Source organism: Dermacentor albipictus, chromosome 8, assembly GCF_038994185.2.
Source record: "Dermacentor albipictus isolate Rhodes 1998 colony chromosome 8, USDA_Dalb.pri_finalv2, whole genome shotgun sequence".
Classification (NCBI taxonomy): Eukaryota; Metazoa; Arthropoda; class Arachnida; order Ixodida; family Ixodidae; genus Dermacentor; species Dermacentor albipictus.
In genome coordinates, this window is record NC_091828.1 from 54,249,646 (window position 1) to 54,268,331 (window position 18,686).

Consider the following 18,686-nt stretch of genomic DNA (forward strand, 5'->3'; position numbering starts at 1 on the left):
TAGTTGAACAAGAACTCTAGTCGGAGTACAGGAACCTACGCCGCATACCTTACGAGTCCGCAGGAGGACAGAAACAATCCAGAAGACGAGCTGGCTTGCTGTCTTGAGTCTTCTCACAAGTTAGGCATGTTTATGCGCACTCGCACCACCCACAACACAACACCAATAGTTGAACAATAACTCTCGTCGGAGTACAGGGACTTACGCTGCATACCTTACGAGTCCGCAGGGAGACAGAAACAATCCAGAAGAAGAGCGCACTTGCTCCGTTGAGTCGTCTCACAAGTTAGGCATGTTTATGCACACAACACAACACCAATAGTTGAACAAGAACTCTCGTCGGAGTACAGGAACTTACGCCGCATACCTTACGAGTCCGCAGGGAGACAGAAACAATCCAGAAGAAGAGCGCCCTTGCTCCCTTGAGTCGTCTCACAAGTTAGGCATGTTTATGCGCACTCGCACCACCCACAACACAACACCAATAGTTGAACAAGAACTCTCGTCGGAGTACAGGAACTTACGCCGCATACCTTACAGTCTGCAGGAGGACAAAATCAATCCAGAAGACGAGCGGACTTGCTGTCTTGAGTGTTCTCACAAATTAGGCATGTTTATGCGCACTCGCACCACCCACAACACAACACCAATAGTTGAACAAGAACTCTCATCGGAGCACAGGAACTCACGCCGCATACCTTACGAGTCTGCAGGAGGACAGAAACAATCCAGAAGACGAGCTGGCTTGCTGTCTTGAGTCTTCTCACAAGTTAGGCATGTTTATGCGCACTCGCACCACCCACAACACAACACCAATAGCAGAAAAAGAACTCTCGTCGGAGTACAGGAACTTACGCCGCATACCTTACGAGTCTGCAGGGAGACAGAAACAATCCAGAAGAAGAGCGCACTTGCTCCCTTGAGTCGTCTCACAAGTTAGGCATGTTTATGCACACAACACAACACCAATAGTTGAACAAGAACTCTCGTCGGAGTACAGGAACTTACGCCGCATACCTTACGAGTCTGCAGGGAGACAGAAACAATCCAGAAGACGAGCGGACTTGCTGTCTTGAGTCGTCTCACAAATTAGGCATGTTTATGCGCACTCGCACCACCCACAACACCAATAGTTGAAGAACAAAACTTCGGAGAACAGATCTCCACTGCACATTTAGCAGCACTGAAACTTCAGCACACCACGAATGTCACTGGCATGCCCCAAACATCGCTCCACCCTGTTCATACTGGTGGGCATTTATGTAATTGTAATACTGGTTGCGTACAGGGACATCCCAGGCGGCGTTCCCTATGTGACTTTCGCATGCTGCAGTCATCGTGCTTGCTCACACTCGTCTAAGTGCCCTTGAAGTTCTCCGCACCTGTCGAGCATATATACACTATGTAGTGTATTACGTCCAGCTCCTCCCTCGCCTCTACACCGAACTCATTTGCATCCATCTATGTGCCAGTCGCTTGCTTTTTCAATTGCCGCTTTTGTGCCTCACAAATATATGAGGGCTCTCGTACGGGCAGGCTGCGCGGTACCCGTGGGTCAACCAGTTCCGGTACAAGGCAAAACCGGTAAAACCTACTCAAGAGCGGTAACATGTGGTCACTCCAGAAGTTGTCATCTCTTGCTATCTCCTGCACAAACAGACTTTTCTCCGTTCTCACAACGAAGATGCAAGCTTGCCTCTCAGTTATATTGAGTTGCCCTTGGATTTGGTACCAATAATCGCTTCTGGGTTTTAGTGCAATTTTGCCACTACTGTCGATGGTCATGTAATGTAGCTTTTTTTGCTCCATTGCTTCGGCGATGGTCATGGCGCTAGCTGACTTCGGGCACTTCACTTCGACAACTCTGTCGTTTCCTACTAGGCCATCAGGGCTTGCAGCCAAGTAACAGTGCACAGGGTGGACAAACAAACCGCACTTTTGCACCTGGACCCCCAGATGCTCCTCCAGCTCCTGAATGGCTAGTGCTTCGTGTTGTCGGCCGAAGCGCATTGCGGCAGTATCAACAGAACTATACAAGAGCGCGCGCACCGTCTTCTCGCAGCTGGTATGCTCTCTCATTTTGCATACCCTGCCAAAAGAAGAAGCGGTCAGGCGCTTCCTTCGCTCCTGGAACCACACTGGGCTCTCGGCCTGTCCTCTCGTGTCTCGTTCGAGTTGTTCTCGCTGCTCTTGCGACATCTCGAGAGTCTCCAGAAAGGTCTCGCATGCCTCTGCAAAACGTTCTTCTGCCATGTCGGGTCTCTGTGCGTTCGGCCCGTAATCATGATCCGCGTTCGCATTGTTATGCGGCAGCGGGTCCTCTCCGTGGCTAGTCCGTGCCCTTGATCTCGCGGCGATTTTGTGGCCAAGAGTTCTGGTCAGTCGCGCTTCCTTGCTCTTTACGTGGGCTTTTGTCCATCGCCCTGGGCTACTTCTGTACATGCTCTTATGTAGCACACGGTGATAGCCTCCTCGAGCATTGAACGATACTGCCGCACCGAGGCATCTTGTGTTGTACGAACGCCTCTGGCAGAAGTTTACCCGCTTGCCTCCGACAAACTTTGCAACCACCGAGTTGAAGTGTTCCGCGGCATTGTTGTCCACGTCGTGTATCAGGCTGAACGAGTTGTCAGCCACTCGATTCATTGCGACGAGTATTTCTTCATACACGCCCGTGGACCGCAGCTCGGGAACTCGGTTAAATTCGTCACTTTTTGGGCCGGAACAGAAGTAAGGCGCACAGTTCTGGTGCTCGCCGAACACGTGGCTCGGGCCGTTTCTTATGTCGGCCTCGAGTTGTCTAATTTTCTGATGCAGAGGGCCATCCTGCGAACTGCGGTATCTTATTGCAGAGGCGACGCCACTGCGCAGCCGCACTGCTGCCTGAAGCAGGAGCACCTTTTGGGAGGATGGCAGCCTTTTCGGTCTTTTTCTCTGGGCAATATCTCTGATGCAGCCTGAATAATTCCGCAGGACATGATTGCGGCATTCCACCTTCTGCACAATGTGCTGGCCATACGGTGCTGCTTCTAGTACGCACTTGTAAGTGCTAGAGTCACCGTCGGCTATCAGCCTAGTGTATTTTAGGCCGTGGATGTCCAGGCTGCGACGAAAACCTTCGACAATAATGTCGCGCTCCATGCTCGTCGAGCTACCACGCCAATTTCGGTAGCAAGTGTGCGGCCTCGGTCCTCCAATGACCTTTGCCCTTGCGCAAAACGTGCAAAATTTATTTCGCACGCCTACGAAAAGGACCTTCTTCGTCCGGAATCCGATGATGGCAGCCTGGGCAAAAAAGGAAGGGTAGTGACTATCAACCGTTTTATATTGTGTGAAAAACGAGCGCTCCTTTCAATTTGCGCATATGCGACCGGAAGTGCAGGAAATGAAAAAAAAAAAACATGTGCCTTATTATGGGTAACCGCTTGCATGAACGAGTTCTTCGGAGTACCCTCAACGGATAGTGGCCCCACCGAATATGACCATGCCAGTTTCTGGCGGCTGCAGTTACTATCGACTTACAACCCGAAAATAAAACCAACATTTCTTCAAGATGACGTTGTGCAATAGGCGGAAACTGCGCAAGGAGAAATAAGAACAGCCTCATTCCGTTTCAATCCTCCATGGGGAGACGTGAAATTATGCACGAATTCAGGACATGTTACACTGATGCAACAAATGTGCATTTCCTAGATGTTGTAATGCATTTACATCATCACTGTTTTTGTTAGACGAAAGGAAAATCTGATGCACCACGAAAAGAAGCAGCACAATAAATGGTATTTGAAATCTGTTTAGAGAAATGTCCTTTTAATAGCGATAAAGCTTCGTCATTTGAGCTACCTCGTTATGGAAATGTGCACGTTCCCTTCGTTTTTCAACATGTATGCAGTTGTACATCTTGCAAGTGAAAAGTAAACAACTTTGCGAAAATTTACGCTGTATGCGTACGCTCACCGATGCACGTTCTGCGTGGCTTGTGCTTTCACGAAAAAGCAGGTTGTGAATGACGCGCTCCGCAAGTACACGTGCTGACTAATGGTGATGACGAGCACATCCAGGGCGTTCTGCCCATGACAGGCAGCTAGTGTGCTAAGGAAAACTTAAACTATATCAACTATTCATTGATGGAGGGCATAGTGTGATCTGGAGTGAGGCGTAGTGGAAAGAACAACTCTGAGAAAATCTTGTACAGTGTGCTAAACGCAACGTTGCAATTGTCTTTCATTAGCCCGACGTTACGTCGACATTTATATATTATTTTTCACTTGTTTCGCTTGTAACTTATTTCGATGTTGTTACTATGCACCCTCACCGTCACATTAACTAGCGCATAGTCAGTGCGACAATGTAAGAAACGCTTATACCAAACGCTCTTCACATTCCTGTTACAAAGGGTACACGTATTCAGTTTCACTAACAAGTACCTTTCTTTAATAAGAACAATTACATTACTATTCACACATAATTTTTCTTGTATTGAAATGGTGCAACTGTTCATTATAAGGAATTAGCTATTTCACTCACTGATCAAGTGTGCCATATGTTTGTCCACGTCATAGCACCGTATACATTCGCAACCATTCAGTAACGCTCGCGCACAGGCACGTGCACGCCCAAAGGATGGCCCGATCCCCCCCCCCCACCCCAACCCCACATTCAGCGGCACCCCCCCCCCCTTCCTGCCCACGCCACCACTTCTCAGACACATTCCTAGAGCGCCGACAAATCAATCTATTCGGCGGTGAAGATGTCGCTGCCTATTACAAGGAAAGCTGTATACGACTAACCTTCCGTAGTTTTTCCAGCGTCCGCCATCAGAAGAAATCGTCATGTGGGCTGATCCTGATGATAGTGCAGAAAGAGTACAAGCTCAATCGCACATACCCCTGTGGGCCGGGAACACGCTCCCTTCGAGATCATCCGGATGGGCCCACGTATGGGAAGTGCTTAACGCCTGCTTCACCTCCGCCGCGGGTCGGCCCGGCAATGCACTATCTAGGGCGTCGGCCCACGTATGGGGACTGCCTGCGTCACCTCCGCCGCAGGTCGGACCGGCCATTAGCTGTTCAGGAGGTAATGGCCCGGCTTTGTACCATACCTTGGGGCCGACCCACGGCAAAGGTGTAGTACTTCGCTTTTCGTTTGAGAGCTTTGGCTGTCGTCAGTTTCCGCTGCCAATCCATATTCATATAGTGGAATGGTCGTCAATTTTTCCTTTCCTTTTGGTAGGCAGTATACTATTACCAACTCCTGGGCCAGTTTTCTCCTCAGTTCGGTGCCCGCGCGATTAACTCGAGATGCGTTCAGTTGCCATCACCTAATCAACGGTTACGCGCATCGCTGTTGCTTCGTCAGTTCAACCTTCTTTGTTTAGACTGATCCAGGGACCAACAAAGCGATTTGGTTCGTTCTCAGCCGGTCTGTGTGCTCGTGCAACGAGTTATGGCCGGAAAAAACGCCGGTTGCGTTGAACTTTTTCTTTTCCTACAACATTTCCTCGAGTGACTGCTCGCCGCGACGCTGGCAGATCCTCAGAGCCACGTAACCACGCTATGGGTTAGTTAAGTTGGAGAATAACATAACGCGAACCAGCGTCCAATAACACAGCCTGCGATGACCGTTAAACTCATAAGCAATATGACTGTCACCCGTTACCTCGTCTGGCGTTTCCGTTATTGTGCAGCACTGTTCCCACCAAATCGCCAACTGGAAACAAGAGCCGCAAGGAGTTGAGAAATTAAGCGATCTACTAAGCGAGAGAGCTAAAGCAACAACCAAGCAGGAAAAAAAAGCGAAGAAGAACAAATTTACCTGTTATGTATGAAAATATTTATGGATATGAACATCTTTTTATTGGAAAAGGAAGCTGAGAAAACGTCGCCGAAACTGGAGAATAATGCCGTCTGTTTTAAATGATGCTTCTATAGTTATTAGTCGAGCCATCTGATGTAGCCACTTCACTGCTTTGCTAGATTGGGTGTTTTATATTCTCCAGTGGCGGCCGCAGTACGTTTAGAACCTCAGCGTCCTGCGCACTACGCGGTTTTACGGGACTCGTGACCGCGCATCGTTACCCAACTTCCCAAGTAACAACACCAGTCGGCTTTGGCACTCTAATTGGTAAAGCAGTAAACGAGGGATCCAAAAGAACTGTGGTTGATCCGCAAATATATACATTTCTTTGCAATTCTACCAGAGTTTATTAGAAAAACGCTACTAGAAATCTTTCCTTTACGCTTTCTCTTGTTCACTTACTGTTGTCAGTGTTCTTCCGTTACTTCTTTCATGCTCGAGTGCATTTGATGTGGTTCCTTGTTTGCCAAGTAAAGGAGAAGTGTACCTCATAGGCGTTCCTGTCAGATACACCTTATTTCAATTGTGCTTTGCGGGTTTGCGCGTCTTTATGGCGAATGGTGGGCCTTATTAAGATTTGTACTGCTAAAGGTACCCCCCCCCCTCATTTACATAGAAAGGTTACACCGGGTTGCCCCCCACCCCCCGAAAAAAAATTCTGGGTACGTGTCTGGTCGTGCATATTCCAGGTTTCACTAAATTATTCCCGTCATCCTGCACATCTGTCTAGAGTGAACTCTTTCCGTACTGTAACAGTGACACCATAGTAGAACAATTCGATGAGTTGTAGCCGCGTTTAGAATAGAGACATGTCAATTGACAAATGGTACCCGCCGTGGTGGCTTAGAGGCGGCCGTATTTCGCCGAGAGTGAAATGTACGAAAGGCCCGTGCATTGTGCGTTGGCTGTACATTAAAGAGCAGGAGTCGGTCGAAACTACGCTTCATAGTTTGTGCGTCATAGTGAGATCGAGGCCTTGTCACGTGAAAACCCCGACGTTTAGGTAATTTTAACCGCATAAAAAGTGAACAGATTAGCTGTGGCTCCTGAGTTTAGGGACACTCATGATAAACGGTCCCGGTGCAAATAGGAATGTGCACACTGACAAAGTGCAGTGCATTGAGAGGGTAAAATTTCCTGCTCATAGGAATCCCCTTGGCAACACCGTTCGTGTAAAAGGCACGTGAAAATCGTAAGTGACTTAAAAAGGAGTGCTTTTGCGCTGTCATTGCTGTCTTACGACCTAAGTCAAACGATGTGGCGAGCAAAATAAACACCAAGTGGGAGAAGTTAGCTGTCCTACATAATAGGAAACAACGGGAATAATGTACGAGGACTGATGTTACAAGGCGTGTATATACATTTTTCATACATGGACGTCACATCACTGGCATAAGCGACATATTCATGTACAAGCTACTCTGACGACGCTATTACGCCTGCGTGTACCGGCTAACCTCATTTTATTCCACAGTACAAGGTACTTCTGTGCACGTCTTCCTTGTTGGCGGAACAGACAAATTTTATCCCTTTAATGAATTCCATACCTTCTTATGTCCAACGTTGCATGTGCACAGGGAATACTATAACTAAATGGTAAAGCCTTGCGTGTAATAGAAGGACAGATCTCCCATAAAACGTCCTAATGTCTGTGCCCTCAGATCCGCGGTGAAATGCATTGGTGGATATGCTTCCAGTACTGCACTTCTCATACTTTTCTACTGTTTGCCTAACAAATTGATGCAGGGGATTCTCATGCTTTTTTTCTCTTTCATACAACAAGATTTGTCGAACAGCACGACTACGCAACATTGCTTTAATGCAGCGCAATGACGGAGTTTTTTTTTTGTTTTTAGTCACTATTGGGGAAGATGGAATTACTCCTAATTCGCATACGTCACCAAGTATATTGACGTTCAACTGCTCTTCACTCTTGCGACGCGCTTTACTGTCATCGTTTGAAGGTCGGCACGAGTGGCATGACCTAAATTTCCCTCTTCTCGTCGTAGAGGAACTTTTGCGACTACCACAGTTCCTTGCGCTTGCAATCGAACAAATTTTTGAATGCGTCGCCGAAAAGGTCGCATCAATTGCACGGTAAATATTGTGCATTGCGATTATATTGCAGTCAGTAACACATAATCGAAAATATGTTAACATTGTCAGAGTTATGCGCACTACAATAACTTTGATTCTACAAAAAACTTGGAATCCGAAACAAGTGCGCAATTAGACGCTGCACCGCTGAAGCCTTCAATGAGAGTGCGAACAGCAAAAAGAAAAAAAAAGAAAAGACGGTGTACGCGCTTCTTTGGAACCGTCGTTTAATAGCCCGCCGATCTTCTGTGAGCCTGCTTCATTTTCCACTATTCTCCCGCTCGATGTTCTTATATTCCACTTAACGCAGAACCTTCTAGCTCATCTTTCACCGCAAACTTGTTCAGAATATCTTACTTTCTTTCTTAGCAAATAAATTATAGTTACTCGGTGTGATGGTTCAAGCTGGGTTCAGGGCACCGACTAAATTTGCACAACATATGGAAAGTTCGATCGCACAGAGGTTACATTAATTATTTCTTGTATGCTTTGCGCACCTGCACACCTACATTCATGTTGTTACGAAGCCCAAACGTTCAACATGACTGCAAGTTCGTGTGGCATTATTACTATTATTATTATTACTATTTTTAGCCATGGAAACATACAAAGACACAAAGGAAACAAGAGTGGCGCAAGTTGACAGCTGGCACCGAGAGGGCCACAACGCCTGCCTACTCTTTTGGGACGAAGCATCACTATATGTTTTTCGATCGCAAGTACTTCATGCAGTTCAAGCCGGTGTAAACGGGAAATAAATAAAACAAAAATAAATTTACCGCAATGGCTACCAATGCTGCTGAATGCGTACTTTCACTGAAACCTACAACCCACATTCATACTGCAGTATTACCGAACGCGTTCGCTAGAACAATGTCATACAAGAAGTCTCCGCATGACGACTTGTTCGGGAGCAGTCGGGGCCCCAACCGCTCTCCTGCCCCTGATACACGCTTACACCACTCCGGGCACCACTACAAAACATATAAGCACCGCTGCATACCCTCTGCGATCACTTGTTGTGCAAATCTTAAAAAAATTACGCTGCTGTGCTCTGGGCTCTGACATACATACAATTTGCGTTTAAAATGCGTAGCTATGAACACAGGGGCCTGTATTCGGCATTATATATTGAGGTATCCGATAAGTGCCACGCAAACTCACGACTCCGGATGAGGCATCGTAGTGGTTCTTGTATGACCTCTTGGACCAGGCGCCGTCAGCAACAACTGTGATCGTCGGTACCCCGTCCTCGTCCACGTCTCCACACTCGCGGGCTAGGCGTGCTTCCTCGACGCCAGCCGCTTTCATCATGTCCCATGCAGCTATCTCGATGGTGTCGGCGACTTTGTCCTGGCACTTGGAGAAAGTTGCTGATGACATCGTTGGAACGTTTAGCGTGCCCAGAAGTTCGGAGAGGTTCGTGTAACCGGCGCCAATGGCCACAGCTCCCGACGTCGCTGCCGTGTTTGCGTCCATCTTAGCCGGATTTTCCTTTGGGGGCGGCTCTGTGGTGATGACGTCTTCCCTGTTGCACATTCTGCATTTGAAGGTGAACGCGCTGATCAGCCCTTGCCGGCGCTCCTTCATAAACTGCATGTCCGCAAAGGAGCAATCGAAAGGCTCGTGCCTCGACAGTGCCTGGCAAGAGGCAATGAAATGGTTGATGTCGACCAGCCGCCTCCCTTCCAGTATTTCGCCGACCTTGTCTTGTGCGTCTTCATTCGCCAACGATGCGGAGACTTGCAAAGGTGCTGACTGTGCTAGTTGCTGAGAAGTGTCGTCATCCTCACGAAATAGCACTTCTGAAGCAACGCTTTCCGTTGGTGAACTTGCCATTTGCCCAGCACCAGACGTCGAGGACGTAGCGAGGGAGCGAAACTTGTGCATATTTAGAAGTATGCGCTTTCTCTTCTTACCGAACTTCTGGCTACGCTTCCGTGCCATGGCTTACTGTAGCGTGCGAGAAACTGCCGAACTCAACTCCACACAACGAAGTGACCACTTTCTCACGTACAGCAGCACTAAAAGCAACTGGCCGCTCTTTTTCGCGTCAAGAAAGCCCGCGCTAAAGCCGTCTGCTCCGGGGATTGCTGAGAGTATGCTAGGCGCAGCTTCGTATTTCTTGTGCGTTGAAATTACATTCTTAAGTTATGCGCACGCACAAAATTGACACCAAATGAGCGTTAGCTAACTAAAGCATTTAGATAAATCCACACTGCGTCTTGGGGCCGTTACTTTGGCCCATCCTATGCACAAGGACATGTCAAACAAGCACACCCTTTGGTGTCGTCTGCTATTGCTCCGTGCCAATGTACGTAATCGACGCGCTTACTTTGGTGCCCTTTTGTTTTCTACGCTTGCACCTCAGCACATGTAATTTACTATTTATGTTATCAATAAAGCGACTGAAAACCCTTTTTAAACAAGCATTTCCATTGAATATATCATACGCCTAGTCGGCTGAAAGTAACAACACTAAACAACGTCTTGTGTAGCAATGGCGCCGTAGTGGTGTGCATCGAGTACATGTACTGCAGTACATGAACTGCAGTACCTTACGTCGGTTATTACATTTCACGCGTTCCTGCCGTACCATGCTGGTACGCAGCAATGCGTGCGCCATTTGTCGTCATTCCGTCAGTTTCTCTTTACCTTCGTTCGAGTGAATACACCTGGTGTGACGCAAGAACGCGCGAGGCATGAAGCGGACTGCCCGTTTTCTCACGTAAGTTGCTGTTTTCATGTCGTTATGGCTATGGCTGTTATTACAGTTTATATTTTCTTGCTGCGTCCCACAACCTCATGAGTTACCGCGTGCTGGAGTTTCTACCCCAGGAGCAGCGGTACGGCTACATCTCAGGTACTAACTTCATGAACCGACGGGGGAGAGAAACATGTTCCCCATTATCGCTCAGTAAACAATAAACATTCATGAACCGAACATGCCACAGGAACAGGCGGTGGGATGATGATAGAAACATCTTTATTGACAGCAAAGGAGAGGTCGTGAAGGCGCTGCTAGTCACGGAGTCTGCGGCGACGGCCCACGGCCCCTGCCTCTAGGATCAGTGCCCGTCGGTACTTGCACGCGCCGTCGGGAAGGCCGCCCTCCCACTGCTCTCGGGTGCAGGACGTGAAAAGCAGCCGACCGCCATAATTGATCGTACGATTTCCTGCACGTTTGCCACAACCAAAAAAATGTTACTTATTTGGGGCGCTAATGATATACAACATCGCATGAAACGTGCCATTTGAGCCAATAACACGTTCGAGCAATATAGATGTCATGTTGCCAACAGCATGTACAAATAAATATATGTAGCCCGATTCGTAGTGTTGCGGGCGACGGCTTGAAGCACTTTTTAGACCTGAAAGTGCGCGGACTCGAGGAGGGTGAGCGATACATTGGGGTCGTACGGTGACTAGAAGTATGACTGTACCCATGCTTTCACCTTTTCTTCAACGAAAGTAGCGAACAACTCTTGCGCGTACGACAGCATACTCTCAGCGACACTTCGGCACGTTTTCTATGGGCCTTTTATACGTGCTCATATGCTAGTACACTTGTGCATCCAGTGAAGAAATGAATAAATTTTTTTTCTCAAATATGTTTTCTAACTTCAGCAGCGCTACAGTTAAACAGTGTCGCAGTCAACGTGACTACTCTATCAGGTGCATTTTAAAACAATTCTTGTCAACCATACTTCCGCAAGCGAGCTTAAATGTAAGATTGCTTTGTAATACATCTACTTCTCATTGCTTCAGCCAACTTAAATTGTTTTTCGAGCTACCTTTGTATTTTTCTTTTATGTCATTTTATTGTTTTGCTTGCTTATGTCTGCGTGCATCCCTTGTAACTTCACAACAGAAATGTGTTGGAGCCCACCAGTTAACTTTGGTCAGTCTCATTACTTTGTTCATGTTAAGTATACACAATTGCCGTTCTTTATGCCGTCTGCTCACAACAGTTCTTCTTTACAGATAACACAGCAGCCCAAAAATTACCTTATCGGTTGCTTTGGAGGTGCCACCGTGCTTTCCGTTCATATCGAAAGGTGGCCTTGGACTGTGACACACAGGTGATTAGGTATGTTTGCTATACTCCTGCTAGGTGTCACCCATACATTAACAACAATGTCATGTGTTCAACAATGAAAATTCATTGCAAGCTGAAGGCCACAAGCCCTTAATAAGGGTATCATGGGACAATGTTACCATGAAATAAAAGGATGGTTATAGGCACCCTCCCTCTACTGCTGTGCGAATGAAACATACCTGTACCTATTCCTTCTTCCTTTCATGCTGCCATCCCCCTCTTCCCTGCAGGGCAGTAAAGGAAACCTCCGCCCAGTCATCCTCCGTGCTTTTCTTTTTTTCTCTCTTTTTGTAATGTTATTGTTTCTCTGGAATAGGCTAGCATCATTCTTAATAACACCCTGCTTGTGCTTCGTGGTGTACCTTGGTCATATAAGACGTGTTGACCTAGCAATGTGAGGTGTAGTGCTGATTAAAACATTTCAGATACATACACATAGTTCAACTCACACAACACTGTTTATTGAATAATACCGTTGCAACATGTATGGCGTCATGCATTACATGTGCCTTGATCATATCACATTAATCTGATTATTTACAATTGCTATGACAACATAAACATGTTGTTCGGCAACCATCTCTTTGCATGTGACACATGGACAATAACATTTGCTGTAACAGTGTAAACGAGGCATCCAGAGAAATTAAATGCATGCATTAATCACGCCATACTGCTGTGTTACACAGCGTTAGGTTGTATACATCATCACTTGACATACACCATCACAAACAATTGCTATGTTAGACTGTGTTAAATTGTACAAACTGCAGTGTTGCGACATCCTTTATTTCTGGATGTTCTCGAAATGGCACGTGTTGTTTAACTCTTTCAAATAACTGCAATTTGCATGGATTTAAACACAATTTGAACCTGTACTTGCAAACTAACACAGCATGTTGATGTCCATGCGCATCTTTATGCGTGTTTCATGCACATCGTTACTTAAAACACCGTGTGGGAACATTTACTTTATTCTCTGCATCACTTTGTCCTATGGCTGCACCATACCACATCCATCTTCACATTTACAGCCTCACTGCCACAAGCCATAGCAGCTGATGGTGACAAGGCATCCGTTACAGTTCGTAAGATCAACAGACATTTAGAAGAGGCTGTAGCATCACTTTGTGCTCACACTGCCACAAGCACAACCGTGCTGTGTAAGTGTGTGGAGATAGATAGAAGATAGATAGATAGAAACCCGTTGCAGTTGTGCTCTTCTTCTGTCTAATTTTCTATCTCCTCACTTACATGCCCTGTTGGCTACTGTGGGTTATCAAACAGGATTTTACTTACTGTTTAACTTCACCTGTAATTCCATTTCTTCTGTCTCTTTTTAACTGCACTTGGCTGGTTGTCAAATGTACATTCATTGTTCAGTAGGACTCTGGTGAGAGTTAGTTCATGATTTTGTTTCTTCCTGTTCCTTGTCTTTCTTCTCGTTTTCTTTGCACTGCTCAAAGTTTGCTTCAAAAGCATTCATTGTCTTTTTCCTGGGTTTTGTTACATTAATGTTTGTCCCTAAGAAAACATATGCTCCCACATGCCACTCTAAACATCTCGTGGTCCTGTACATTCATTTCACCTTTTGGACATTGCACCACACACAAGATGCAGGGACACAGGCACACAACTGTCACACTGTGTGTTTTGTGTGCCCTAAAATGTTACACTGGCATACCGACATGCCCAAACTTGCATTCTTTCTTTTCGCTGAATCTGCACAGAAATGCAGAAATTGATGATGGCAAGCTTGGAGAAACATAGGTTAGATATTGTGCGCGACAGTCCAGTGCCATACACGCTCATTTTGGATGCCTGCTACATGTGCTGTGTACAGAAATAAAACTATCCTGACTCTTGTACATGCACACTACTGACTGCTGTATATGCAATACCTGTATTGTTTACATCATTTCCTTTTCCAGGTTATTTCCACGTGCCAGATATCTTCTACTACGACTAGTCAAGCCATTTGCAGTACGAATAACGCCTACTTGATTACCTTGCAATGACACACCCCACCATGACCGTTGGGAAGACTGTCCATTGCCTGTCGCTGGTGCACGAGGATACATCTTCACCTGTTGGTACTCGCTAATTGTGTTGCAGCTTGTCTTTTGGCTCATCACCACTACGAATAAAAGCTCTGTTTTAAAATCAATAACACTGCAACTTCTGAATAGCTCAACCTAATTCTCACAGCATACTGACCCCACACGACATCTAAACATTGCGAATGCTAATCCTGTATGGTTTGTTTTTGTCGAATTATTGACATCCTAAATAAAATAGCATATTTCGCGTATACACACGCCTATGCATTTCATATCTCAAATCGGTGACATCCGTAGTATGTCTCTTACTATGATATTACTTTTCACCCTTACTTCAGGTACACATTTTTTCCCATGCCATGTATGCTCACACGGCTGTGTTCAAAGTCAGGTTTCTTCATGCGCTTGCTCGCAGCACAAAAGTTTTATGGCACCCACGTTTGCTTGCTGCGACATGCCATAGCCTCATTGGGGTGTCCCTCTCCATGGTAACCTTTACAAGCACATCAGGCACTCGGCACATTTCAAATGGGGTGAGCAAGGAAATGGTGCATTTTTCAATCCGCACTGGCTAAAAATTTTGTGCAGTCACGCATAGTGCATTGCAGGGCTTTGTAACCCTACTGCTGTGAGACTCTACAAAGCAGGTGTGATACTAACACATAGTGCAGTTTCTACCTCGCTGCATCTTCCAGCTGTCCGATTATCCTGCATTTGTGCACTGTTGCTCTTCGACTCCTCCCTTCAAAATGTATCTCTTGCCAAGGCACCTGTGCTTTGTAGTTGCTACATATTCAATGAAAGCCTATATTCATTTGGAAAGGATTGCCTCTCGAGAAGGACACACGAAACACTTGCCAGGACATTAGCAGCAAAAAAAGTGACACTTAATCGCCACGCTAAACTAGCGCACGAGTGTTAGCTGGCACCTTATTGAAATTACTAGATTCCCTTTTGCACAGTTACCCCAATATGCAAGGAAAGCTCCCCATATCCTGAGACCTACACATGCAGCAATTCGTTTGACCTTGCAGTTTTAAAGAATGTATGAGGCGTGCTTGGACACGCTGCCTTCAGAGAAATTCGTTTAGCACTTTGGCCTCTGCTCTCGGCAGCGCGATCAAATACTCAACATGCAGCCAAAACAAGCAAACAAAAATGATATGAAAAAAAAAATTGAAACAAACTTGCAAATGATCACACACCACTCGACGCCTTCGTCATCTAGCCGAACAGGTGAGGCTGTAAAATTAGTCACGTACGCGCTAGCGCAGGTACCCAAAACCTCGATGTGCAATAATCTATGCGCAAGCAAATGCCATTAGTAATGCGGAAAGCTTCTTTATTACACCTACGCAGGTTAAATGCACTATTGCGCTTAATACGAGTTGCGATACGGCATACACTAGTAAATTATTCTAATAAAAAAAAGTGCAACTTCCCTTGTAAACACGGTGCGTTAAGTGCCGTTGTCATATAACACTATTATCATCGCTCTTCAGTTTTCATTTGTGTGTGTGTTCGTGTGCGCGCGTGCGTTGGCGCAGCCACGCGCCGTACCTGCGCCCTCATAGAAAAAGAAAAGAAACAAAAAACGGACGCTCGCGTTGCGACTCGCAGTGAGCGCGACAATATGTGGCAAAATGTGTACGCAGGTGCACCCATTGCATATTTAGGCAAGGTCACTTGAGGAATGAAAGTACTCCGAACGCGCGCAGGCAGCTTCTTATTGCAAATCACCCTTACATATTCCGTGCGGCAGCGTTCACACTAGTGTACCTGTAAGTTTCTAAAGCTTGCAGAAATCGAAACAAATCAAGCTATAACAGTTGCAAAAACACACTGCGCAGAACAAGCGCAGATCACTATGTTGAACAACGCGGGTTTCTCACGGGCAGTTCTTTAGTTATGCTTACATACAACTGTGCGGTGGTGAGTGCTCAGTATTTCGTGCAAGAGCACCTTACCTGAGTGTGCCAATATTATTTCCCTATCGACAGAATAACTGCACACGCCACAGCTTTTTCATGGACTCGCAACTTTCAGCCACATCGAAATTATGCGGATAATTTAGCTTAGAGACATCACGAAACGCAAGCAATTTCTTCATCCTTCTCACATTCCAGTTTTGCTCGCCAGCGGTTTCAATCAGACCACGAGCTCCTGACTCAGGACGTCGTTCACATGGCCTTCCCATGTGCTTTCGATCCGGCATACCGGCTGCTGTCACATATATTACGCTACCTGCTGGTGCGTAGAATGCTCTAGCGTTCCTAAATGAACACTGCACAACCTCGACACTGCCACTCGCGTACACAAATGTCATGGCGAAATCCTACAGGTACGACACCGCAACACAAAACACGTGTTTTCTTGCCTGGACAATGCTATTTCCCAGACGGCAAAAAGTAGTCCTCACGAAAACAACACAAAAAGTGTACCGTTCCGCGTGTACAGCTTCCGAGATTCCCGTTGTGAAACGATAGGCGGCAATTTTGACAGCAATCTCAAAGGCCATACAATACGAAAAATAGTTTTAGTTTATTCTGTGAGGTGGCAGCACATGATAGAGCGTCTTTGAGGCCCTCGTTTGTTCGTTGCTACATGCTTTAGGAAAATTAGTTTTACCAATCACATGCATCACGTATGATGCCACCAGTGGTCTTAAATTTGTCCTCTAAGATTGATCTAGTGACTGTTGGTCTTAGTTTTTTCGTTTTGGCCTTCTTTTCCGACATATTCAGTTGTAAATTCGACGGTCGGAAAAACATGACTTTTACTCACATTTCGGTAGTTTTTAATAAAAAATTGACGACCTAACTCAAAAATTCGAAACCAACAGTCACTAGATTTTGAGTTTTTCTTTTAAATGCAACAAACCTCGTCAAATTCGGTGCGGTGGTTGCCGAGAAAAACGAATTCTCCTTTTACATGTATTTAGATAGGAGCCCCCGAGCTAAAGCTTCCTCTTAAGAAAAAAGTGCGAAATTGCCTTCTTGTGCGGGGATGCGACCTGCTGCGGCGACGCAAGCACAAAGTGTTGCGCCGCCTGCCGGCTGCTACACAAAGCAGCCGGTCAGGGAGGGTTGCAGCTTGTTGCCTGCTCCTTTGGGACAGGCCGTAGCCCTCCCTGAAAGGCGGCGCACGCAGGAGCGCAGATGTACTGTACGTGCGCAAACTACAATCGGAACGCTCGCGTCTCCTACTGCAAGCCGGCCTCCGCTACAGTGTCACAACCAGCTGTGACCACTGGATGCATGACAACAGATTCCACAAAACACTGCTTCAATTCGTACACAACACAGGCCTCACAGCACACATATAATACACATATACGCACCGAGAATTATGCCTTAAGGGCAAGTCCTCATGGCAAAAAAAAAAATAAATAAAAATAAAACTTAAACATTCAACATAGTCAAACAGGGACAAAATCACGAGGGAAATTAAAGGCAGCTGACATCCATCATGCATTACTCACCGAGGAGATGAATAAAACAGACGTCCGAAAAGCCAGTGTTTGTATCCAGAGACTATTCAGTCTGCGCACAGCCAGGATTAAACTTCTTTCTCGTTGCGGAACGATGCGGATTCCCAATCAGAACAGCACACAAGTTTGCCACAAGAAGCCACAACAAAGCCGTAAGTGCATAGCACACACACGCACAAAGAAGTCGGTAAAATATACGGAACGATATCGCCCGAAGTGTAATCGTCATAAATGCCGTATGACCTCTGTACGACGATGGCCCCTTCGTTAGAAGTCGATGTCCGACAGTTGTGTGTTCCAAAAGCCTGTCTTCTTAGCAAAGCATACGAATAAACTCGACCGCTCTGGCTGTAGAGCAGCGGTTACATGCCCCTTATTTGCCTATTTCCAGGAGCAGCAGTGTCGTCCTACTGATGCCTTCCGCACCTTCAAATACTTCAAGCCATTCAACGGTCGCGGCGTGTCTCATCATTGGCTGGAGGAAGCCTGTCACGACGCTTCGAGATAACCAATGGTCAGCCGCTACTTTCGCTCTCTCTTAATTGAATGACGGCAAGCAAAAAGAAGCAATAAATGGCACGATGGCGAGAGAGAGACAGAGAGAGAGTACTAGTAGCAGTGGATTAATGTGAGGAAAGACAACGCCTGCTTGTTGCGAATCTACGCCCTTGCCGTTGTTTCTTCTGCCGCTGTTTGGTGTGGAGAGAGCAACGCGGCAACGGTCAGTGTAACGATTGTCGCGCGCCGATAACGCTTTTGTTTGCTCTGCTCTGCCGCCTCGCCATTGCCGGAGCGCGGATGCGACCGAGCAGCCGCTCAGTTACTATTGGCTGTTTAAATTTAAAATATAAATAAAGAGAATGCGATTAGTACTGACGGCGCTCTATCTGTCTGGTGCGGTCTGCTGACACCTGAACGGCGCTGATACCTCAACATGGGAGGGGGAGAGTAAAAGGGAAAGGAAGAAAACATTTATTTGCTGCGATCTTTGCGTCGCCGTTGTGCGCAACCGGTGCTTTCGAAGGTGCCGAACGTGAGGTGCATGTCATGGCCCCTTGAATGTGGAGGATGTGAGAAAGTAGGC

At 46.5% G+C, this 18,686-nt stretch overlaps 1 long non-coding RNA gene across 1 annotated transcript; it reads left to right on the plus strand.

Moving 5' to 3' along the window:
- Positions 1 to 10,443: 10,443 nt before the first annotated feature.
- LOC139048788 (uncharacterized) lies at positions 10,444 to 14,222 on the plus strand. Its single transcript, XR_011507935.1, has 3 exons — positions 10,444 to 10,681; positions 11,938 to 12,043; positions 13,984 to 14,222. It is a non-coding gene; the product is annotated as an uncharacterized lncRNA (long non-coding RNA).
- Positions 14,223 to 18,686: the final 4,464 nt, after the last annotated feature.